The sequence below is a fragment of the Macaca thibetana genome, chromosome 16 (assembly GCF_024542745.1).
Source record: "Macaca thibetana thibetana isolate TM-01 chromosome 16, ASM2454274v1, whole genome shotgun sequence".
In the NCBI taxonomy this organism is placed as follows: domain Eukaryota; kingdom Metazoa; phylum Chordata; class Mammalia; order Primates; family Cercopithecidae; genus Macaca; species Macaca thibetana.
The window spans coordinates 15497301-15523270 of NC_065593.1; the positions used below are offsets into that span (position 1 = coordinate 15497301).

General features: G+C 47.6%; 4 protein-coding genes across 6 annotated transcripts in view; 2 read left to right on the forward strand and 2 right to left on the reverse strand.

Annotated features, from left to right (window-relative positions):
- The window catches only part of TXNDC17 (thioredoxin domain containing 17), a 997418-nt gene that overhangs the window by 758583 nt on the left and 212865 nt on the right, over window positions 1-25970 (reverse strand). The window lies entirely within an intron of this gene.
- LOC126939805 (uncharacterized) overlaps window positions 1-25970 on the forward strand; it is a 910157-nt gene that overhangs the window by 549435 nt on the left and 334752 nt on the right. The window lies entirely within an intron of this gene.
- WSCD1 (WSC domain containing 1) overlaps window positions 1-25970 on the reverse strand; it is a 392253-nt gene that overhangs the window by 241273 nt on the left and 125010 nt on the right. The window contains exon 4 of the mRNA XM_050765322.1: window positions 6343-6495. The gene's annotated coding sequence lies outside the window, so the exon portion shown is untranslated. The remainder of the gene's footprint in view (window positions 1-6342; window positions 6496-25970) is intronic.
- The window catches only part of DERL2 (derlin 2), a 434214-nt gene that overhangs the window by 47736 nt on the left and 360508 nt on the right, over window positions 1-25970 (forward strand). The gene's annotated exons all lie outside the window — the stretch shown is intronic.

Below are 25970 nucleotides of genomic sequence, written 5' to 3' on the forward strand. Positions count from 1 at the left end.
AGCACACCAGGCATGGTGGCTCATGTCTGTAATCCCAGCACTTTGGGAGGCCGAGGCGGGGCAGATCACGAGGTCAGGAGTTCAAGACCAGCCTGGCCAACATGGTGAAACCCCGTCTCTACTAAAAATATAAAAATTAGCCAGGCGTGGTGGTGGGTACCTGTGGTCCCAGCTACTCAGGAGGCTGAGGCAGGAGAATCACTTGAACCTGGGAGGCGGAAGTTGCAGTGAGCCGAGATTACGCCACTGCACTCCAGTCTGGGTGAAAGAGCGAGACTCCATCTCAAACAAAATAAAATTAAAAAAATAGGCAGCTAGCAGAACAAGGCTGAGAAGAAGCCTTGGGCGGAGTGGGATGGGGTTGCAGGTGCATGCAAAGAATTTTCAGCCTGTTTGCCCAAAGACTTCGTGGAATCTTAGTAACAGTGACGGCGATGGTGATCACTAACCCCTCTTGAATGCTTGCTCTGTGCGAGATGCTGAGCCAAGAACTTCACATACATATCTTGTTTCATCCTCTCAGAACCCTGAATCATTCATTCACTCACTCATTCAATAAATATTTATTAAGAGCCCATATCCTTCACGAAGCATGGTTATAAAGACTATGAAAAAACATGAACATTTGGACACAACGTTAAATGGAGAAGGAAAACAATATTCCAATTCACAACTGAACACTGCAAAACACGTGGGGAGGGGTGAGCAGTAAACGAAGGAGACAAAGGCTCTTCCCTACTGGAGCTTATATTCTAGTCGCAGAAGGCAAACGAAAAACGAAATGAATGAGTAACGTGTAAAGTGGTGTTAAGTGTGGGTTGCGGGATACAGGGGTGGGCATAGCCCTCTGAAATATGATAGACAAGAAAGACCTCTCTGTGAGGGTGACATTTGAGCAACACCTAAAGAAGACTGAGGGGTGAGGGCAGAGAGTTCTAGGCAGAAGGAATAGCAAGGGCAAAAGCCATGAGGCAGGCTTGTGTCAGGCATGATGACAGAGCAGTGAGGAGGCAGGGATGCCCGGAGAGGAGTGCAGGAGGCAGAAGCAGGAGGAGATGGAGGTGGGTTGCTGGGGGTTCTTTGAAATTATCACAAGAACTTTGGTTTCTACTCTGAATAAGGTAATGAGGAGGGGCCGGGTGTGATAGTTCACCTCTATCACTCTGGGAGGCTGAGGCGGGTGGATAACCTGAGGTCAGGAGTTCAAGACCAGCCTGGCCAACATGGTGAAACCCCAACACTACTAAAAATACAAAAAATTAGCCAGGTATGGTGGTGCATGCCTGTAATCCCAGCTACTTAGGAGGCTGAGGCAGGAGAATCCCTTGAACTCGGGAGGCAGAGGTTGCAGTGAGCTGAGATCACGCCATTACACTCCAGCCTAGGCAACAAGAGTGAAACTCAGTCAAAAAAATAAAAAAGAAAAAAAAAGAAAGAAAGAAACCAGTGAGGCGCGATGGGATTTGACTTAGATTTTAACCTGAGGCTCACTCCATCTGCTGTGTTGGGAAGAAACCAAAGAATGACCTGGACGGATACAGAAAGTCCAGTTAGAAACTCTTCGCTCATCCGGGAAAGAGGTCATTGTGGTTCAGAGTGGGGTGCTGGCAGTGGGGTGATGGAAATTGGTCAGAATCTGGATCTATTGGCTACAGGACTTGCCGATGAGTTGGGATGTAGGGCGAGAAACGGGTGGAAGCTGGTCTCAGGCTTTCCTGTGAGCCGCTGCAAGGACAGACTTCCGTCCTTTAAGGCAGGGAAGGCAGCAGGAGGAACAGGGTAGGGAAGAACATCTGGGACTCAGGCTTGGATATTCTATATCCAAGGTGCCTATTAGACTGTCAGTGGAGATGCTGGGGGGACACATGGAGTTCAGAGAACTGGGCTGGAGTCACCAGCATGCAAGAAGATTTAAAGTCATGTGACTGAGTGAGGAACGTTACCAGAAAGGGAAAGGTCCTTGCCACCCATTGAGGTCCCTAAGGGAGGAAGTAACAAAGACAAGAGGGCCAAGGACCAAGTCCTGAGGCGTGAAAATGTTTAGAGACATGACAACATAGAGGACACAGCGGGCTAAAATGGCCCCCAATGATATACATTCTATTTTCTGGAACCTGTAAATGTTACCTGATTTGGAAAAAGGGGTTTTGCAAACGTGATTAGATTAATGACTTTGAGATGGATCCTGGGTTATCTGGTTGGGTCCTAAATCCAATGACAAGTGTCCTTATAAGACGGAGGCAGAGGGAGATTCAGTGGACACCAAGGAGAAGGCCATGTGGCTACGGAGGAAGGTTGGAAGGATACAGCCACAAGCCAGGGAGTGCCGGCAGCCACCAAATGCTGGAAGAGGCAAGGAGTGGATTCTCCCCTAGAGCCTGTGGTGGGAGGGCAGCTTGCCAACCCTTTGATTTTGGCCCAGTGATACTGTTTCAGACTTCTGGCCTCCGGAACTGTGAGGGAATAAATTTCTGTTAAGTCACCAAGTTCATGGTAATTTGTTTCAGCAGCCCTTAGAAACTAACACAAAGGCCATTGGTGAACATGATAAGAGCAGGTATTAAGTTCTGTCCACATTTTACAGAAGAGGGAAGCAAGTCTCAGTCAACTCCCCAAGGTCATAAAGCAGGCAAGCAGAAGGATGGGGGTTCCACCTAGACCTACCAGGTTCTACGAGTAAGCCCACTCTTACCCGTTACCTTTCGCTGTCTCCATCAGTAGACACCCAGGACCCAGCATCAGTGAGCTGACCCTGCCCGTTCATCCAGCACTGCCCAGCCCACCCCGGGAGCATCCTGCCATAGCTCAGCCCAGGCACTGGCTGCTGGCAACCGAGCCATGAGAAAGGTCCTTTCCTACAGTGGACGTCTAGCCCTCCTAGAAAGCAACGGGCCATATGTAGCAACTGTAAATATTTACACCTTCTGATCCCAGGATGCATCTCATTGACATCTTTCTCAAAGAAGCCACACCCAAAAAATGTCCATCACAGCGTTGGCGATAATAGCATAAAAGTAGAAACAAGCTCAGTACTGAACAGTATAAGCTTAAATAAATTACCATAAATGCATCAGTAGATTGAAGAGTGCACATCCTTTAAAAATAAACACTATGAGGTAACACGGAAAACAATTTCACATGACATTTACTGCAGAAAGGGGTAAAACGTGTTCAAATTTACAGTTCAAAACTGTAAACAACATATGGAGAAAAGGACAGAAAAGAATGTAGCAAAATATGCATAGTAAGTGGGTTAAAAATGGAAATTTTGACAACTTTTTCCCTGAGTTAACTAATTCTTCTATAATTATATTAGCTTTATGATTGATTTTTATATATATGAGAAGGGATGCTTTTAGCTCTATAACTTCTTTGTAAGAACAAAACCAGGCTGGGCACAATGACTCACACCTGTAATCCCAGCACTTTGGGAGACTGAGGCGGGCAGATCACCTGAGGTTGGGAGTTCGAGACCAGCCTGACCAACATGGAGAAACCCTGTCTCTACTAAAAATACAAAATTAGCGGGCGTGGTGGTGCATGCCTGTAATCCCAGCTACTCGGGAGGCTGAGGCAGGAGAATCGCTTGAATCCAGAAGGCGGAGGTTGTGGTGAGCTGAGATCACGCCACTGCACTCCAGCCTCGGCAACAAGAACAAAACTCCTCAAAAAAAAGAAGAAGAACTAAACCAGAATGATAAAGACTCATGACTACATGCCGTAAATGATTCAGGATCTGGGCGTACTAATTCTGGAGAGGAGCAGACTAAGGGGGTCTTGATTACCATTCTTCAGCACTTAACTGCTGTCATTTGTAGCAAAAATTAGCCTTACTCCGTGTACTACCAGGGAGCAGAAAGAAGACTGATAGGGAAATGTCTCTCTTTGTTCAGCATAAGAAAAGACTACAAGAGTCATACTTCCCAATACCTAATAGCCTGGGCTGCCTGGAAGGTGGGGAGCGCCCCTTCACAGGAGGTATTCAAGCCGAGATCAGAGCTGCAGTTCTCTGATATCAAGGAGGTTGAAAGAAGGTGGAAGAAACCCAAAAGGAAGCAGAAATAGAATGAAAGTGGTGATCGGGAACGGGTCAGAAGCCTTACAGGCCCAAGGCCTTTCTTGCAGTTTTCTGTAGCTGGGATCACTCCTCATCCTTCATAAAGGAGACTGCATATGGGGAAATCCCCCAAGTTATAGTGAATGTCATAGAACACGAAGCCAGAGGACTCTAGAGATCATGTCGGCTACATCCCCATCACCTCTGAAGACTCGGAGATTCAGACAGGCCCAGTGTGTGCTGGGCATGGACAGCAGGTCTGTTTAGAGCTTGGCAAAGGCGTGCAGCCTCCCAGGCCACTCCTCCCTTTGCTACAGAGCCTGCCGGGGTGGCCAGACTCCCACTCCAGCCCTGCACCATGGGGCGTGTCTGTTTACCTCCAGGAATAAGGACAAAGTCAGCAAAGGCTGTGATTCCCACCTGGAAAACAGGAACAGAAGCATCAGGGGTCAGAATACAAAGATGAAAACGATTCCAGTCTGACTTTCTCACTTGGCTCCCTGTCTCTCTCTCTCTCTCTCTCACACACACACACACACACACACACTTTTCTGGGAAGAAGTTAATGACCCCTGGGCCATTCGTTGCTCTTTCACTCTGGTGACAAAAACCACTAGTGATCATTCTGGTTTCATACAAAATTAATATTTGATTGAAGGTGATATTTGTTTGGAAATAATGAAATGTCTGTCCAAGCCCGGGCACCATATTGCCCGAGGTGAGAGCAGAATGCACCCCATTTCATATTTCATTCCAAGGAAATGCCGTCCTGTAATGAAAACAATCGTGTCTGTGTCGCCGGGCCGGAGTGAGGAAGCCACAGTGAGGAAGGTGCCGTATTTCCCCAGGAAACACGGGGAAGAGCCGATCAATAAAATCCATCAGACTCACGGCGTTCTTTAAAGCACTTTCTGTATGCATTTATCCCAGACTTGAGAGTGACTATGTCAGGATCTTTTTCCCAAGGACTCTGTGAAAGCAAAACAACTTTCCACCCCAATTCGCTTTCGTGAAAGGCTTTGGTTTCTTCGAATGCGTGTTTGCTGTTTATTTCAGCCTCCCAGGCGGCCAAGGGGCCGTTCAGGACGAGTTTATCATCAACAACAGGTGCCTTATGACTGCAGTGGCTCATAGTTAGTGGAACCCCCAGCTTCTGGATGCAGGAAGTACACGAAAAATTTGCAAAGGAGGTTACTCTAGCCTTTCTGAAAGTCAAGGCCGAGAGCTGATTTCCTGTCTCTATGGAGGAGTGGAGGAAGGTGGCCCATTCCTCACTGAAGGGTGAGAATGGCCTCAGCAGAGACACTTGCTCTTTAAAAAAATGTTTTGAGGCCGGGCATGGTGGCTCACACCTGTAATCCCAACACTTTGGGAGGCCGAGACGGGTGGATCACGAGGTCAGGAGTTCAAGACCAGCCTGACCAACATGGTGAAACCCTGTCTCTACTAAAAATACAAAAATTAGCCAGGCATGGTGGCACACTCCTGTAATCCCAGCTACTCAGGAGGCTGAGGCAGGAGAATCACTTGAACCGGGGAGGCAGAGGTTGCAGGGAACTGAGATCGTGTCATTGCCCTCCAGCCTGGGTGACAGAGTGAGACTCCGTCTCAAAAAACAAAAAACAAAGTGTTTTGAGATAATTGTAGATCCACGTATAGTTGTAAGAAATAATACAGAGAGATGTCTGCACACTTTGTCTAGTTCCCCTCATTATAACACTTCATAAAACTATACAGTAGTATTACAATTAGCGTTAGTTCCCCGAACTTACTCAGATTCGCCTAGTTTTGCGTCTCCTCATTTTGTCTGCATGGACTGAGTTCTATACAACGTTATCCCCTGTGTGTCTTCATGTATACAACACCGCCATCAAGATACTGAGTCATGTGTTTCCTCTCATGACCCTTTTAAAACCATCATTGATTTCCCTGCCCCTCTCTCCAGCCAGATGCGGAGCTTCTGGACCGTCAGGACCATGGTATCTGCAGGTGGCATGTGGCACAAAGCCTGAATCACAGCGAGGGCCCAGTTGGTTGAGTGTCCCCTATCTGAAATGCTTGGGACCAGAAGTGGAATATTTACGTCACACTTACCTTCCTTCTCTGGAAGTCTGAACTCCAAAACACTCCAATGAGCGATTCTTTCAAGTGTGGGGGCTTCAAAAAGTTTCAGATTTTGGAGCATTTCTGATTTCATATTTTCAGATGAGGGATACTCAACCCGGGCTTGCTTGCTGGGTAATGAACCTCCGCTTGCTGGTCCATGCAATGGGCACATGACTTACCTCTACTGATGCTCACGCCTGGCTCCAGTGCTGGTTCGGTAACTCTGGGGGAATCCTCGAACTTCTCTGTGCATCTCTGGTCCCTCCAACCCCCGTGTCTGCTCACTTGGTGGCCGAGGCCATGCAGACATTCTGCCCTCACAGCTGGTGGTGCTGCAGGAGGAACAAGGGATCTGAGTCGTGAGGAATTCAGGCCGTGGCAGCAGCTGCAACCCAGTCTAGGACCAAGGCCAGGCTTGGTCTGGAAGAGAATGCTGTTTTGTTAGCTTTGCTGGCTGACATGGCCCTCCTCCGGGTAGGACTGACCCTGTGACTCTGCTCTCATTAGCACCATGTTCCACCCTCTGAATTAACTGGGAGCTCACTGCTAAGGTCACTTCAGTACATCCCGAATCTGTGCATGGCCCGATTACACTTCCCAATGGAGGGTTTCCCTCAGAATCTAGGCCAGCGCTTCCTTTGACAGGGGCTGCGAGCGATTCATCTCTGGGTCCCTCCCAAGCCTCACACACAGGTCACATTTTTTAATCAAGTAGAGTAAGATGCCTCTCCAGGCCCAGGCCGGGGGTTCATTGCAGCCAAACACAATAAAGGGAGTCGCCATGTTCTGCATCTGCAGGCTCACAAATAATTGGACCCCACAGTCAAGCCCTTTGATCTCCTATCATGCGTCAGGCACTGGGTGAAGAAGGGAGGACTTGACTGTAAATGATACCAACATAGCCCCCACTCTCATGAAGTTTACAATCTGGAAGGGAGAGCAACAACATTACAAGCAATGAGAACATAGGGGGAGTACAGGATGCTGTAGCATATAAAGGAAAGGCCCCCAACTCAATCTTGGCAGATCCTGGAAGGCTTCCTGGAGGAAGTGGCACCCAAGGTGAAATATAAAGGACGAGTGAGATTAGGCAGATGATGAGGTAGAGGGAGAGGGGGATAAAAGTGCTCCATAAAAAAAGGCCCAAAGAGGCTGGGTGCAGAGGCTCATGCCTATAATCCCAGTACTTTGGGAGGCTGAGGCACGCAGATCACTTGAGGTCAGGAGTTTGAGACCAGCTTGATCAACACAGTGAAACCCCATCTGTACTAAAAATACAAACATTAGCTCAACATGGCGGTGGGCACCTGTGGTCCCAGCTACTCTGGAGGCTGAGGCAGGAGGATAGCTTGAACCAGGAGGCAGAGGTTGCAGTGAGCTGAGATCACGCCACTGAACTCCAGCCTGGGCGACACAACAAGACTCCATCTCAAAAAAAAAAAAAAAAAAAAAAAAAAGGGAGGGGCTAAAAGACAACTGATGCAAACAGGAATCTGTTTTTTGTTTTGCTTTGTTTTGTTTTTATGTCTGGCTCTCATCGGGCAGAGGGTGGCAAAAGAAGAGAGGCATGAGATTAGATCTGAGGGGCAAGCAGAACCACCGCATGGAAAGGACTTTGGATGTCATCAGAAGGACATGGAAGCTGTGGATATGTTTGAAGCCAGAGAGTGGCATGAACAGATTTCATGTTAGAACGCTCCCTCTGGCCATCGAGTAGAAAGTGAAGCACGAGGAGCCACGACTGGAAGCTGGGAGGCTGGGCTGGAGGGAGGACATGAGGCTTGAACTAAGGTAGGGGATTTGGGGAGGAGAGAAGGGTGCGGGTTCAAAAGATACTCAGAAATAGAATTACAGGACTTGGTGATTTCTTGGATGAGTGAGAGCAAGGAAGCCAAGGATTCCAGGCTTAAAGACCAGATGCCATTCTTTTGAGAAGGGAAGTATAGATTCTGAGCAATAATGGAGTGTGTCCGTTAAGGGCCAGTAAAGAAAACAGAATTCTTACAAAGAGGAATTTAAAACAAGGAACCGGTAACAGAGGTGTTAGAAAAGCTGAAAAGGCAAATGTAGGTGAGGAAGCCCAAAGATGGGCAACTAGGGAGCCTCCACCACCGCGGGTTGGAAGGTCATGGGAGGAAACGTCTTTTCCAAATCCTGAGAGCCGGGATCCCCAGCAGGAGCCAAAACCTTGAAGGATCCTTGCAGCTGAGGAGCCCCTGGGGGCTAGAACAGCTGCTCAAGCTGCCTGGTGGGAGCTGAGCCATAGAGAAGATGCAGACACGACCAAAGATGCTCCAGGGATGGGGGGGTGCAGGGGATACCCTGCCTTCCCCCTCTTCCTCATCCCCAGTGTCCCACCTGTCATTGGTAAGGGGTGACCGATGGCCACATCCACATGGAAGGCAGTTGTCAAGGGAGCATGGAAAACCTTGTTGGCAGGGGTCATCCAACCCCACCCCACCTGTGAGGGAGGAAAAAGAAAACAGAGGAAGGATGGGAATAAACTGGAAAGCAAATAGTTTCCCTAGCCAGATCCCTAATGAGAGAGATGAATAATTATTCCTGCAATTGATACTAAAACCTGTTATTCAAATAATTATGATTCAGGTTTATAAGAATATGCTTAAATTAGGTCAATCCACATGAGGTTACTCTTTTTTTCTTTTTTTTTAGGTCAAAACTTCTCCAATAGTGGAAATTATACAGGGCTCAATATTATAAATCTATAGAACCCCTTTGGAAGTCAACACATGAAGCTGTGGACAGGGTGTGCCTCAAGGTAGCAGGGAGACTGCTGGGAATGAGACTTGCCGCTCTGACCCTTTGTATACTTTTAGAAATTGCATGTACGTGTACCTATTTGAAAACACAGGCTAAAATATTTTTATAAGATTTGTAGAATATGGTAGCATTTGTCCAAGGTTTTGCTTTTGAGGTTCACATTCTAGCAGTGATGATGTGGAGGGGGATGGTGCAGAACCCCAGAGGGAACCGGCGAGGCAGGGTGGGGAAAAGGGAAGGGCAGCCAAGGAAAATCAGACAGACATCCGCCTGGGCACATCTGGAACATTTCAGATTTTGGATTTTTGGATTGGGAATCCTCAACCTGTACCTGATGGTGGAGTTAATGAACCTTAGTTTACCGGTCCATGCAATGGGCACATGGCTTATCTGGGGCTGGGCGTCATGTGAGAGGAGTCCTCTGTGCTCCCTGCTCAGTCACACCCGGGCAAGGCTCCCTCTCGTGGTGTGGTCCTTTTGGTCATTCTCCATTAACCCCTTTGTGCTTTTTACACAGCCAGGTGGTAGAAGCCCCTCCGGTTTCTCAGAGGTTTCAGGAGAGACGGCGCTCACTGACAACAGAGCCCAAACTCGGTAATCAGAGGTGAATCAGGAGGTGGAATAACTGAGGCGGAGGCCAGTCCATTCCTGCCTCTGGCTGCTGCCCCTGTGGACCGTCGACTCCTGCTCCTGGGGGAAGAAAGACAACCTTTGGAAGAGCCTCTGGCCAGACCCACTGGGGGCTCACAGAGAGACTCGGCCAAATCCTTGATTTACATGGGCAGGGAGGGGAGAGAAAGAACCAGGCCCTGAGGATCAGCACACCCGCTGCTGGGAGATGACTGAGGACAGGGCCTTCCCTCTCTTGGAGATCCTTCTGGATGAGGAGAGTCAAGGCTAACAGGAGAGGAAGGGAAGGTGGGGGCCAGCTGGGTGTCACCCAGGTCTGACCCTGGCCTCAGGGGTCTGGAGAAGTCTCTGGCAAAAGGAATCGCACCACCCTGGATTTTCAAGACACGTACCCCCAAGAGTTAATGGCATTCACTCTACTGTATTCTCAACTCAGGGTAGTAACAGGCCCATTCCTTTCCTCCCTCCATTAGAGAGATCAGCTGGGTGGTGGATCTTGTCATGAGCGCAGGCACACAGTGATCAGCCTCACCGACAGCGCTCTGGAGCCAGGCCTGGGGCAGATGCAGCTGCTGCTCCTGCTGGTCCTCCATAGAGACAGCTGCGGCTTCCTGTCCCCATCCATCACAGGAAGGCTTCCCTGGGCTCCTAGTCACTCCGGGCGGGCTTCCAGGAACGAGTATTTCATGGTAAAGGGGAGAGAGCCCAAGAACTTCCACCTTTAGGTAGCAGGAAAGACAAGGCCTAAAAGAAGTATGTTCCAGACCTGGCCCCACAGGATTGCAGGCAGGAGAGGAGCTGGCCAGGGGAGGCCCACAGCAGCAACTGGTCAAAGTGACAAGTGATAGCCTTAACCAGCGGGTCAAGGTGGTGACCAGGGTGGCCGAGGCAAGCCTCAGGGCTGCAGACCACGGGTAAGGCTGACCACTGCCCCCATGCAGTAGCTCTAAATCAGAGGACTTATCGAGTCAGCTGGAAAACTGTCCATCAGACTCCAGGGTCCTGACAGAGGTGGAGGATCCCGGGAATGTGTGTTTTAAGGGCTCCTATGGCTGAAGAGTCTGCTGCAGCCTCCATCCTGGCCTCCAGAGAGGCATGTGGCTGTCACCACACACATGGCTTAGAACCTCTGACACCTTGCAGTCAGAGTCCTCACTACCCACTCTGGGCTTGAGGCTGCCCTGCGGTCAGCCCAGTGTCCCCGCTTTCAGTTTGAATTATTGCTCCTGGAAACAGAAATTGCATTAAGGCAGGGGCATGAGGAAGTATCCTGGAAGGTCAGATGATGGGGCCAAGTTGGAGGACCCTCATGAACAGCAGTGCAGACAGCAGGTGCCAAGCAGGAGCCCACTTTTCCCCTCCATTTATTGTGGCTTCCACTCACTGGTGCCGTCAGCAGACTAGGGGGCTGGTCATGGGGCTCCTGAGGCTGGGCTGGTGCAGAGGGGTAAAAAGATGGAGGAATTCAAGGACAAATAAGAAGTGACCACAGGTCAGAGCCAGGCTGGGGCCTTTGTCATGGACACATTCACCTTCATATGTATATACAAAACATATACATACACACACACACATATGGACCCATGTGCACACTCCCCACACTCTTCACACTCACTATTAGAAAATACAGAGGAAAAAATCAGCCTTACAATATTCTGCAGCCATGTGCCTGTGAATACAGGCTTTGATTTTTTTTTCCTTCCTGTATTTTCTAATGTCCTTCCTGTTCTAGTAGGAAACCAGCTCAGGGTACAGAACCTTCCAGGAGGTTTATGTCATGGCAAAAAGCAGAAAGACCTATGTGCCTTTCTGGTTTGGGTTTTTCCTAAGCCCAGTGGAGGACTTCGAGGACTCTTAGATGGGGCAGAAGAAAGAAGAAGGTGGGATTTGCTGGTAATGAGTGTTGAGGAAAAATGGGGACTCTGGGGCTTCTCGCACCAGTTAGAGAGCAAGCTCCACCAGAGTTGAAGGAAGAAGAGAGGTCTGTGGTCCTAGAACAGTGGATTCCTGGGCTCAGCTACCTGACACTGACCTGGGTGGGGGTAGCAAGATTCCAGGGAGAAATAGCTGTGGTTGCGTGGGGCCCTCAGTCCGGCCAACCAACTTTGACAACAATATCTGCTCCCCAAATGGGACCTGGAAGCATCAGAGAACTCCTAAGACTGAAAGGACCCTGCACTCCAATTGTGGGTACCCCCCAAGCCCTGCCTAAGAGGGGGCACGGGGAAGGAGGACTCCCTCACCAAGAGCACACCCCGCACAGAGCATCTTCAGCATGGGGGAAGGGGCCACAGGATACAGAGCCACAGCCCCACTCTCAACTGCCCATAGATCTGTTGGAAAGACAAAGCATGACACACAAAAGCAACAAGAAGTGGCCACTCCTAAAGGACAAGTGCTCAGTCCCTCCGCAGTGGCCTCTCTATATTCGCACCGTCGCTGTGCTCACTCAGACCCCCTTCCTTCATTTATCTTCCACACATATGGTGGAAGGAAGGGGCTGTGCTCATTAAAAGGAGGAAGGAAAGGAAGAGAAATGGTCTATCTCTTCGAAGAGCAGTCAGCCCTGCTGGGGAACAGCTGGGTCAGACAGTGGAATATTTGGATGCATCAAAATATTCAGATGCTTAGTGTTGTATAGATAACTTATCCAGAGCGTTAGCCAAACTTTCCCTTCCTCTATTAGATGATTGGTCTTTGTAGACATAACTCCAAGCCTTAGCTATCTCACTGGAAAGAGGATGACTTCAAGACGTAGAATAGCAGAATGGTCCTTCGACCACCCTGGAAACCACCGAAACTGGATTCCACCTTGACCCTCCCAGTAATCATCTGTTTGGTCCTGAGTAAGTTAATATCTCTGAGCTTTGCAGTTTCCAGATGGAAAATCGGGGCATTATCACTATTTATTTTAAAGATTGATGTGAGGATTCCCTCAAGAAGCGGCTTAAATGAGATGATAGCTGAAAAGCACATAGATTAAATGTAGAAGCTATGATTATTTAAACAGCAACATGATTTGGGTTTCCCATCTGCACTGTGGCCTTTAGATGTTGAGGAAGGTGGCCATCTTGCAATTTCAAAGTGAGATCAGCCTTCCCAAGAGGAGACGGGCCATTGCATTGGTTGACTCACAGTTCCGGAGGCTGAAGGTCTGAGATCGGGCTGCCATCATGGTGGCTGTTTGTTTGTTTGTTTGTGATGGAGTCTTGCTCCATCACCCAGGCTGGAGTGCAATGGTATAATCTTGGCTCACTGCAACCTCTGCCTCCCGGGGTTCAAGCGATTCTCCTGCCTCAGCCTCCTGAGTAGCTAGGATTATAGGCACACGCCACCGCACCCAGCTAATTTTTGCATTTTTAGTAGAGATGGGATTTCACCATGTTGTCCAGGCAGGTCTTGAACTCCTGACCTCAGGTGATCCACCCGCCTCGGCCTCCCAAAGTGTTGGATTACAGGTGTAATTCACCGCGCCCGGCCGGTGGGTGTCTAATAAGGCCTCTCTTCCTGGCTTCCGGATCACTGCCAAATCGTTGTGTGCTTCCATGGCCCCCTTTGTGCAGGTGAGTGATGGGGGGAGTTCACCAGGGTCTCTTCTTCTTCTTCTTTTTTTTTTTTTTAGAGACGGAGCCTCGCTCTGTCGCCCAGGCTGGAGTGCAGTGGCACCAGCCGGGTTCACTGCAAGCTCCACCTCCGGGGTTCACGTCACTCTCCTGCCTCAGCCTCCCAAGTAACTGGGACTACAGGCGCCCGCCACCACGCCCGGCTAATTTTTGTATTTTTAGTAGAGATGGGGTTTCACCGTGTTAGCCAGGATGGTCTCGATCTCCTGACCTCGTGATCCGCCTGCCTCGGCCTCCCAAAGTGCTGGAATTACAGGCGTGAACCACTGCGCCTGGCCTCCAGTGTCTCTTCTTATAAGGACACTAATCCTACCAGATCAGGACCCCTCCCTTACGTCTCATTTAGCCTTAATTACTTCTTTAGAGGTCCTATCTTCATAGACAGCCACACTGGGAGTTAGAGCTTCAATATATGAATTTGGGGAGGGGACCAAAAGGTTCAGTCCATAACCCCTCGTCTGAGCTGGATGGTGGGATTAGCTGAGCCCAGAAGGCTGCCTGCCCCGCCTTTGGTCTTTCCCCTGTGATCATTCTCGAAAACAAGACCTGTCTTCTTACTGCGGAGAGACACGCAATATTGAAATTGCTCCCCTAATCTTTATGCGATTGCCTTCTCCCTGATAGAAATATTGCCTCTTGCTGAGTATTTATTGTCCGTTTCTCTCCAAAGTATTGACTTTATGTAACAGTTTGATATACATCAAATCCTTTACAGATTTAATAAACTCCTCTGGTCAGCCTTCTGTTGTGAACACAATGAGATTTATGGTCGTCTTGGTGTAAAACCCTTTTTCCTTGAAATTTTCTACTTCCAGATATCAAAAGATAAGAAGGGAAGCATTTATCATCTTGGAAATCTTACCCCATGTCTGCCTACTGGGTATTAGTCAGAAATGACGAGTGGTTAAAGGACTGAAATATGACACATGCTTGACTGCTGAACAGCTGAGGCTGGGAGAAAAGCAGGATCTTAACAACAACAAAAAAAATTCTTCCCCTTCTCTTCAGAAAGGATTTTTCTTTGCAATTAATCATGAGAGCATATGGGACAGAGAGCAGCCTGATTTGAGTTGGAACCATAACCTTGGGAGGATTTGACTAAAAGGTTAACAAGTGGAGTCAATTAGGGGCCCATTTAGAAAGTGCCTATTTCATGCCAGGTGAGCGCCAGACACCCGCGGGCAGAAGCCGCGGCGCTGGATGGTGTGGGCACAGGGAGGGTGAAGGGCATCTGTGTGTGTCAACTGACTCTTCCTCTGGGTGCCTCCAGCTCCCTCTGTCTCACTCCAGGTACTTAATCAACTGCTTATATCTCTTTTAGACTGAACTTCACCACAGCAAGAGCGGCCCCCCCAATCCCTTTAGCTTAGCCCCTAGAGAAAGCAAGACAGCTGGAGTGTTGACCAAGGGAATAAAGAAATGAATGAACAGGCCGGACGTGGTGGCTCACCCCTGTAATGCCAGCACTTTGGGAGACTGAGGCAGGTGGATCACCTGAGGTCGAGAGTTCGAAACCAGCCTGACCAACAGGGGATTCCCCGTCTCTACTAAAAATACAAAATTAGCCAGGTATGGTGGTGCGTGCCTGTAATCCCAGCTACTTGGGAGGCTGAGGCAGGAGAATAGCTTGAACTGGGGAGGCAGAGGTAGCGGTGAGCCAAGATCACATCATTGCATTCCAGCCTGGGTGACAGAGCAAGATTCCGTCTCAAAAAAAAAAAAAAAAAAAAAAAGAAATGAATGATGAAGGAACAAATGAATGAATCTGACCTAGACTGAAAAGGTCAAGCCAGGAACAGGAAGGCCATCTAAAAAGCTAACAAAATATATTGGATATATTGTTTTTTGTGGGTTTTTTTGTTTGTTTGTTTGTTTGTTTTGAGACAGAGTCTCGCTCTGTTGCTCAGGCTGGAGTGCAGTGGCCCAATCTCGGCTCACTGCAACTCCACCTCCCAGATTCAAGCAATTCTCCTGCCTCAGCCTCCCGAGTAGCTGGGATTACAGGCACCCGCCACCAGGCCTGGTTAATTTTTGTGTTTTTAGTAGAGATGGGGTTTCATTATGTTGGTCAGGCTGGTCTCAAACTCCTGACCTTGTGATCCACCCACCTCGGCCTCCCAAAGTGCTGGGATTACAGGTGTGAGCCACCACGCCCGGCCAACATGTCGGTGTTTCTAATTCTCCTTGATCTCCAAAGAAAGTTTCTGGAAGAAAACATCACCTTAACGAGTAGTTAGAGATGATCAAGAGCGAGAAGCCTCTTAAACGTTCTCGGTGCTTCTCTGAAGAACTTATGGGAAAGCGAAGAAGAAATAGAAAAGAGATTTATTGAGTCTCAAAGGCTCCTGTTAAAATTCAATGCGGTGAGAAAAGTGGGTTTCCACATTTAATTGTCTTTCTCACAGTAACTGTGTGTCAGTCTTTTCTAAGAGCCTATTAATTCTGTAATTTAGTGCGGCGAGAGCAGAGAGATCGACGGAGTCAACGTGGGGTGTTTTTTCCTCTCCTCATTGACTAGCTGTCATCTGGCATGAATGTTAGGGTGGTTTTCTCCTTGAACACCCTAAATATCCCCAAATTGAAAAGTTTTTACAGTTTAATTAAAAAAAAAAAAAAAACCTGCTTGCACGTCACTTAGCAGAAATGGGGTCCATGACACTGTATGTTATGATTTTAATTACAGCTAAAAATAACCAGGCTGGCTGGAAGGGCCCTGTGGAAGCCAAGCCCTGGACAGAGAGATGACTCAAGTGGCTCTATTGTGTGTTGGGAGCTGCTTTCAAATAAAAAAGTGATTTATTAACGTGGTCCCCAAACCCGCTGAGCAATGCAAGCGTGTACGTTTGATAAATGGCCGGGTTTGCCACGCACCAGCCCTCTCCCCTGTCAAAGGCATCGCTGCAGATGCTGTCTTGCCCTGTGTTTAATTAGGACCTCCGGCAGGACAGGCTTCTTTCGAGAAGGGGTGCCCAGAAGCCCGGGGCCTTCCCCAGGCACTGGCTGCCGGCAGGCGGGGTTTCTGTGACACAGCAGGATCTGGAAGCAGGTGAGACTCATGGAACGTGGATAGCCGTTTTCCCACTTTCCCACTCTCCTGTGCCCTGATCCAGTGAGGGGGATATAGCACACGTTTGCAGAGAAGCACAGCCAGCTCTGCCTGGACCGTCTTTCTGGACATTCAAGATTCCTTTTCATGTAAGGGGTGAGATAAGAATCTAGAATGTATTTTATTCTAAATAGGTAACAAACGGCCCTACATCTTTTTTGAATGCCTTGCTTTACATTACCTCCTTTTTTATAGAGAAAATTTCCTTACAAACTTGAGTCTGGTCCTCATTTCTGTGTTGTTTCATGGACTCATTGGTCCATTTATGTGACAATGTGTATTCATTATTTTTGCAGTTTTGTAATTATTTTTGCAACTTTATAGTACAATGATAAAGAGCCAATGTTACGGCACTTCCATGCATTAAAAAATTTGGTGAGGCCGGGCACGGTGGCTTACACTTATTCCAGCACTTTGGGAGGCCGAGGCGGGCAGATCACCTGAGGTTGGGAGTTCGAGACCAGCCTGGCCAACATGGCAAAACCCTGTCTCTACTAAAAAAAAAAAACTATATATATATATACACACACACACACACACACAATAGTTAGCCAGGCATGGTGGCGCACACCTGTTGTAATCCCAGCTACTGGAGAGGTTGAGGCAGGAGAATTGCTTGAACCCGGGAGGCAGAGGTTGCAGTGAGCCAAGATTGTGCCACTGCACTCCAGCCTGGGCAACAGAATGAGACTCCATCTCAAAATAAAAAAGAAAGAAAGAAAAGGAAGGAAGGAAGGAAGGAGAGAGAGAGAGAGGCAGAAAGAAAGAAAGAAAGAAAGAAAGAAAGAAAGAAAGAAAGAAAGAAAGAAAGAAAGAAAGAAAAGAGAGAGAGAGAAAAAAGAATGAAAGAGAGAGAAAGAAAGAAAGAAAGAGAGAAAGAAAGGAAAGAAAGAAAGGAAAGAAAGAAAGAAAGAGAAAGAAAAGAAAAGAAAAGAAAAGAAAGATTTGGTGAAAAAGTAATGGAGGGGAGAATCAACAGAAAGATAAACAGAAAATACCCAAGAGGAGTTGTTTCCTGGGCATGAGGGGAGGCAAAGAGATGGGATCGGGAAGGAACATGCTGTGACCTCAACAGTATTGGTCTTGTCTTGGTGATAAGTTAAGGGCCAGCTCACAGGTCTATTATTATGAATTATTATGAGTTATGACCAATATTATATATATTCTTTTGTATACACTGATTATTTCATTTTAACAAAGAATAATAATGAGAAAGAGTTTCTAATTCAAGATCGTAGACAAAGACAAAACAAAAACCCTACTTTTGGCCAGGCTCAGTGGCTCACGCCTGTAATCCCAGCACTTTGAGAGGCTGAAGCAGGTGGATCATCTGAGGTCAGGAGTTCAAGACCAGCTTGGCCAATATGGCGAAACCCTGTCTCTACTAAAAATACAAAAATTAGCCGGGTGTGGTGGCACACACCTGTAACCCCAGCTACTCGGGAGGCTGAGGCAGGAGAATGGCTTGAACCTGGGAAGCGGAGGTTACAGTGAGCCAAGGTCATGCTGCAGTGCATTCCAACCTCGGCAACAGAGCAAGACTCTGTCTCAAAAAAACAAAAACAAAACAACAACAAAACCTCTACTTTCCACTCCAGACTTTTCTAGTGTTGAGGGGGAATACATGCATATTCAAAAATAAAGAAGGGATATCGCTGTAGTTTTTAAAGCCAGGCTTCTAAAAGAAATGAAATGCAAAGCAGCACAGTGGCAGTATGTGGAGGCTAAAACCACATAGCCCTTCCCAGGCTGCAGCCCAGAGGGATGCCTCCCAGAGGAGGCCGAGAACTGGAAATCACTTCCTGTCCACCCAAGAGAGCACCAAGACCTTTTGGACCTGGGTGCCAAGGGGGATAGGACCTAGAAATGAGGTGGAGCCTGCTGAGGCACCACGCCCTGGAGGCCAGCCCAGCTCAGGATCCGCCAGGTGAACTCACAGTGAGGAGGCACAAAGCTGTTGAGGAGGTGGCCACCGTGGAGGGCTCACAACAAACTCCATGAATGAAACCACGTGTGAGGGAAAAGAGACCAAACAGAACGTTCTGAGAAGCTACAGGACAAGCATTGTCATCGACTTGAAGAGGTCAGGAAGGGGATTGCAAGCATGACACAAGAAATAAAATGACGGGATAAAAAGGAAATGGCTATGACAAGGAACCAATTAGAAACCTTAGAAATGAAACAAGAGAGTTACTGAGATTTTAAAACTCAACAGAGACACTGACCAGAAGGCTGAACGTAGCCAAGGAACAAAATTGGGGACATAAAGAGCAAATGGACCATAGCAAAAAAGAGATTAAAAGACTGAAAAATACAAAAGAGAAGTTGAGGGACATGAAAATCAACTCCAAAAGCTTCGATATAGGTCTGCTAGGATGTTCCAGGAGAAACAGAGATAACACAGAATCAGTGCTTGAAGAGATAACAGCCAGGAATTTCACAGAATGTAGGTAAAATGTGAGATGATGGATCTAAAAATTCTACCAGGTACTGAGCAGGATAACTAAAAGATCCAGGCCAGGCGTGGTGGCTCACGCCTGTAATCCCAGCACTTTGGGAGGCCGAGGCGGGTGGATCACCTGAGGTCGGGAGTTCAAGACCAGCCTGACCAATATGGAGAAACCCCATCTCTACTAAAAATACAAAATTAACCAGGTGTGGTGACACATGCCTGTAATCCCAGCTATTAGGGAGGCTGAGGCAGGAGCATCACTTGAACCCAGGAGGCAGAGGTTACAGTGAGCCGAGATCACACCATTGTACTCCAGCCTGGGCAATGAGAGTGAAACTCCATCTCAAACAAAAACAAAAACAAAAACAAAAACAAAAAATCCATAGCTAAATCCATAACGGTAAAACTCTAGAACATAAAGGATCAAGAGGAAATCCTTAAAGGTGCCGAGGAGAGATTACTAGAAAGGAACGAGAACCAGCTCTCCTTCAGAGACCACATATCTGGTTAATTTAGTGCATGAATATCACAGCCTGAGACCAATCTCAGCCCCGTCACTTCTGCCTCTGTGGCCGTGAGCAGGTCGTTTTGCCTCGGTTTCCTCCTCTGTAAAAGACGGATGCTACTACAAGCCGTTTCCCTTATCTAAAATGCTTGGGACCAGAAGTGTTTTTCAGACATTTCTCAGATTTTGGAATATCTGCATTATACATACTGGTTGAACACTCCTCATCCAAAAGTCCAAAATCTGGAATGTTCTAATGAGCATCACTTTTGAGCCTAATGTCGACATTGAAAAAGTTTCAGATTTTGGAGCAGTTTGGATTTCAGGTTTTCAGATAAGGGATACTAAACCCATAGTACCTCTCCCATAAAGTCGCTAGAAGGATTAAATGACTTAATCCATGAGAAGGCCTTAGAACAATCCTGCCACAGGTAAGAGATTCAGAAATGTTACCTTTTATTAACTGCATGTATTATTCTTGTTATGGTCAAATTCCTCCTAAGCAACACTGGAAGTAGGAAAACAATGAGGCTTTGTGCAGCCCATGTCTGTTGATAAGGGTGGTCTTCATGGACCAGGAGGGGGACACAATAGGGTCTATATGTGTGGCTCACCCACCACGTATCGGGGAATTTTCACTCAATACCTCATTTAATCTTTGCAATACCTTGAGATGAGTCAGAGTATCATTATCATTCAGAAGAGAAAACTGAGACACTAAGGAGCTAAAGGGTTTACTCAAGGTCCCTTTGCTGGAAAATAGTGGAGCTAATGGACCCAGAGCTCTCTGGCCCTGGTGGGACGACAGATGCTGGGGAGGCCAGGATCCTGGGCTTGAGTCTGGTCTCCTTTGGGAGCACCTCTTCCAGCCTCAGAAAATGTAGCCCTACCTTGGAGCAGGAAGAAAATAAACCATCCTGATTTCTTACAACAGCTTCAATAACCAACGTGACATTGTGAAGGACGTGCCAATATTTGTAATCTCCCCTGACAAGTTGTTAAGTATTTATAGAAACATTTCCTCTCCTGGCCCCGCTTAAGGAAAATACTGTATCTAATTTCCTCTGGAGACATGTGCTGGGGGAAATCAGAAAGATAATCTGTCATCATAAGTAGCAATAAATAGTCACCCTGAAAGAGTTGCTTGTTTAGCAAAGTTGCTTGAATATTAGCAGATTTTCTTTTATTCTTGCCTTCGTGAGGATAAGCTGATGACTTGGAAAGAGGCTGAGTTCCAGAGATGGTGGGGGCAGGGGAAGAAAGGTCAAGGCTGGAGGCAGTGACTCCTGAGCTCAGAGTGCAGATACAGGATCGGCATAGGGGAAATTGCAGACCACAGGAAGAAGATGGGTATCCAAGTTCCATGGGGCCAAAGCTCCCATGGATCCCAGGCTCCAAAGACACCCAGGGATCATCCGCGTTTCTCTTTCAGATGAAAGGTGATCTCGCTGAACTTAAGAACCGGAAGACCTTGGCTCCCATTTTTCTAGCACTGAGTGACATTCGATTCCTCCCTCTGGGACTCAGTCTTCCCCATCTGTAAAATGGGAAGAGAGGCTAAGGCAGATGATCTATGAGAACTATTTTTGCTCTTACGTTCTGTAAGAAAGGCCTGGAAAGAACTGATAGCAAATGAGGTATTAGGATTTTCCCAGACGTTCAGAGCCAGGCCAGTCTGTTCTTGACATAAACCCAAGAAGCTGAAACACACCCTCTCCCTCCTTGGCAAATACCTGTGAGCAAACAGCTTTTCCAAAGGCATTAGAGAACTGGAGAGAAGCTCACAACTGCTTATTTCATGTGAGTCAGGTCACACCTGAAGAACAGAGTTCCACAAGTGCCCTCCAAAATGAGGTGGGAAGTGGAAGCCATATGCTTAGAAAAGCAGTTGCCGGTTCTCAGGCTGCCTAGCCTGGAAAGGGGAAGATTCCAATGGACGAGCTCACAATTTACAAATATCTGCAGGATTGAACTGGCGACCCAAGAGTCATCTTCAGGTGAGTAGCTCCTAAGGGGGACCCATCTGAGTTGGGCAGGTGGAACAAACTGATACAATTGGAGATGTTCTGAAATTGAATGAGCTTTTTCAGGGGGTAGTGAGCTCCCCATCACTTGCGCTAGACAAAGAAAGGTTCATTGACTACCTCTTGGTGACAGTGGAGCAGAAATCCCTGGCTGGATGAGGACATTGATGTAATTTACTCTAAGGACCCTTTTAGTCATAGAATCCTACTTTTATTTCCAAGCCTTCTGATAACTTTTGGATCATTCTAGATGTCTTAGGATATGTAAAAATATGTTTGGTCCTCCAAGACCCTGACAAGGCGGAAGTGTTCCTGCCACAACAGGGGCAGCAGCAGCAACAAGAGGCCTTTTTCTCTCGAACGCCTCTTCTCTCAGCCCTCCCTGGTTAGCTTCTGTGCTAATCAACTATCAAGTCAAACTTCAAAGCAGAGAATCCAAATGAACAAAAGATGCTGATGGACTAGTACAAAGGAGACCCTCCAACAGAAGCCTCGAGGCTTGCTCAAGGATGGTTTGAAAAGCCAAAGGGTGGCCAGGTACAGTGGCTCACGCCTGTAATCCCAGCACTTTGGGAGACTGAGGTGGGAGGATTGCTTAAGCCCAGGAATTTGAGACCAGACTGGGCAACAGAGCACGATCCCATCTCTACAAAACATTAAAAAAAGAAAAATTAGCAAGCCATGGTGGTGCACGCCTGTGGTTCCAGTTACTCAGGAGCCTAAGGTAGGAGGATTGCTTGAGCCTGGGAGGTTGAGGCTGTAGTGAGCTATGGTCATGCCATTGCACTCCAGCCTGGGCAACAGAGTGAGTTCTGTCTTGGAAGGGAAGGGAAGGAAAGGGAAGGGAAAAGGGAAAAAGGAGGGAGGGAGGGAGGGAGGGAGAAAGGAAGGAAGGGAGGGAGGGAGGGAGGAAGGAAGGAAGGAAGGAAGGAAGGAAGGAAGGAAGCAGAAGGGGGAGAGAGGGAAAGCAGGGGAGAGAGAGAGAAAGAAAAGAAAGAAAGAGAGAGGGGAAGGAAGGTAGGAAGGAAGGAAGGAAGGAAGGAAGGAAGGAAGGAAGGAAGGAAGGAAGGAGGGAGGGAGGGAGGGAGGGAGGGAGGGAGGGAGGGAGGAAGGAAGGAAGGAAGGAAGAAGGGGGAAGGGGGAGAGAGGGAGAGCAGGGGAGAGAGAGAGAAAGAAAAGAGAGAGGAGAAGGAAGGAAGGGAGGAAGGGAGGAAGGAAAGGAAAGAAAGGAAAGGAAAGGAAAGGAAAGGAAAGGAAAGGAAAAAGAAAGAAAGAAAGAAAAGCCAGCCAAACAGCATGAGCATGAAACAGATCAAAGAGGAGCATAGACCCAGGAGCTTGGGAGCCCTCATGTTTTAAGCCATGCAAAGTTTATCATGTCAGGACTCTTGCCACAGAATCACAGAAAATCGGGACTGAGGGGGCCATAGGGATCATCTTGTTCAGCTTCCCATTTCCACCCTGGGAAAACTGAAGCCTGAAAGGATTGATCCTCCCAGGGCCCCCCCAAAGAAATGGCATAATAAGCTCTTCTAAAATTCCAGAAGAAATCACTAGGCCCGGAGTTTGAAAGAATGCCGAAGGAAATCTAAATTTCTCAAGCTGTTGGTTTAAGGGACCTGATGAGCATGTGGGCTTAGGGGAAGAATTCTGCCTCTTCACAGCACCACCTGGCATCATGGAAAGATTTCCATTTGACTAGAAGCAGCAGCAGCTTCCAGGCACCCTCGCTGGTGATTTTGCACAGTTACGCATTTTCTCTCAATTCTCTGATTTAAAAGAATCTCGTACTTCCCAACTGGTAATGTCCTTGGGACCGGTAGTTTATAACACAGGTCATCTTTGGACCAAACACGTTTGGCATTTCTAATGACTGGCCTGTGACCTGACTGTAGCTGCTGCTGGTGAAATTTCAGCCTGTACATAACCTGCAGCAGAGGGCTCTGACCTAGAGATCCACAGATCCCCTGAGGAGTCATGCTGCTGACGGTACCAAATCGCTCCCAACAGGCCCCGCTGCTTGGCCTGCAGGAGGTTGTGTCTGTTGATAAGGGTGCAGAATGCCATTCCAACATGGGGAAAGTCTCTTTCAAGAGGGTGTGTTATCCAGAACCTGTCTGCATGAAGATGTGCAGGAAATATAGGAGCACGCTGCATCCCCTGGCGCCTGGTGACCGGTGAGTCACGGCTGACCCAGAGGGAGCCAATCCACTGGCTGGGCTGGGCTATCCAGAGTCTTCCTCCTACAAGTTTTAAATTAATATACACTCTAATCAGTCTCTGAAGAATTATGAATTGGGATATCATGGAAAGCCAGGGCCCAGGTAACCACCTCTGAGCCATGCGTAAGTAGAATAGAAAAGATCAGGCTGAAGATAGAAGAAAGAAAAGTCCCAGCACTTTGGGAGGCCGAGGCGGGTGGACCACAAGGTCAGGAGATCGAGACCAGCCTAGCCAGCATGGTGAAACCCCGTCTCTACAAAAAAATACAAAAATTAGCTGGGCATGGTGGCACGTGCCTGTTATCCCAGCTACTCGGGAGGCTGAGGCAACAGAATTGCTTGAACCAGGGAGGCGGAGGTTGCAGTGAGTCAAGATTGTACCACTGCACTCCAGCCTGGCGACAGAGCAAGACTCCGTCTCAAAAAATTAAATTAAATTTTAAAAAAAGAATGAAAAGGTGCTTACATACAAAAAAAAAGAAAGAAAGAAATAAGAGGCCATCAGGCAATGAGGCAGCTGGCAGCCTTGTATCCTGATGGCTTTCCTGCTGAGTATCAGGCCTTAAAGGCCCACCGCCCTTCAGCCCTGGGATTCGGTGACACATCCAGCCAACCAAGCCCTGTCTTTTGCTTAAGTTATGCCAAGGAACTTTTCACTGTTCATTGAATTTAACAAGTACATTGTGCAACAATCACATTGCTGAGTTTCTATCATGGACCCCTCTCCCTTTGGAAGATAAGCCCTTTGCGAATGAATTAGGTCATACCATTGGAAGGGAGGCCAACAGGTTTCTCAAGATTTCGACAAGACCTTCAGATATTGGAAGAAGAGGAAGTCCAGAGCGACAAGGGATTGGCTACCAAAGATACAATCCTCAGAAGTGTTGGGCTGGCCCTCAGCCCAGTGCTGTGACAGTGACTGGAGTCGGCAAAAACAAAGGGCAACTTCTGTGTTGTAGGCTGGGGTGTTTTGTGGGGTGAGGAGGTGAGGAGACATTTAGGACAGACTCCTACTGCTTTGGTGATGAATTCAAAAATGTATTAGGAGAGTTTAATCGACACAGTCATTCTTACAGTTAATAGGTCTAAAAGAAATCCAGATTAAAAGGACAAAGAAGGAATTTAGACTCCTCAGATGGAAATGCATGGATGTTATATTTCTCTCTCCTTGACTCACTCCTTCCCCAGCTGCCTAAGTAAAACCCACGTCCATCTCTGCCACAGACAGAGTTAAAAGACCCTCACCTCCCAGTGATGACTTCAGGCCCTGACTCAACATATCAAGGTCTTTCCAACCAGCCTCAGCCTCAGCCTTGTTAATATCATGCAGGGGTGGCTGGGCGTGGTGACTCATGCCTATAATCCCAGCACTTTGGGAGGCCGAGGCGGACAGATTGCTTGAGGTCAGGAGTTCTAGACCAGTTTGGCCAACATGGTGAAACCCATCGCTACTAAAAATACAAAAAAACTGGCTGGACGCGGTGGCATGCACCTGTAATCCCAGCTACTCAGAAGGCTGAGGCAGGGGAATTGCTTGAACCAGGGAGGTGGAAGTTGCGGTGAGCCGAGATCATGCCACTGCACTCCAGCCTGGGAGACAGAGCGAGACTCTGTCTCAAAAAAAAAAAAAAAAAAAAAAAAAAAAAAAAAAAAATTCATGCAGGGGTAATAAGAATGGGAATAAAGAAAACGGTAGGAAAATATAATTACTCTATACTGAACTCTAGGCCGATAGCTTGCCATGCATCTTTTACTCAATCCTCATAGCAATTGTGGAAAGTAGAGACAATTGTTATCCCTCATTTATAGCTAAAGAAAGAGACTCAAAGGAGTGACAAGCTTGCATGAAGCGCTCCAGATAGATAATGGCTGAGCCCAAGCTCCTCTGTAGGACCCAGGTGTGATTTGCCCCCATTTCTTTCTCTCTCTCTCTCACACACACACACACACACACACACACACAGTAGTCTACAAACCATCATCCCACTCCAGCTCCCTAATTCTACTTGCATTCTCTCTCCCCAATATCCAATCACCCCTTTTCTGCCCCTTGCCATTTTCTTTAACTTAAATACAACCAGGTGATCGGTGATCTGGGTGGTCCAGGAACCCCAGGGCAGCTCTGCCACCAGCTCTAATGGTGGTACTCATTAAGACAAAAGGTCTCTTCCAAGCCCTAGGTTTGCTCAAATCCCCTGTGTCCGAGTGGCCTTTTATACCACTTAGTATTTTCAAAAACATTATCACCAGATAAAAAATAAACAAAAAAAAATGTTAGGGGAAAACCTTTCCCAAGCAGTGAAATAAGACCAAATGAAACATAAAAAATTTGTCAGGGGAAATAAGCTTGCCACTCCTGCAGATAAATCTCACCCAAACTGTTCAAGTTGGGCAATTTCCATAAGCTTGTGTGTCCTTCCCAATATCGCTTGGTTCTGAGTCTCAGATCATAAAGGTCAATAAA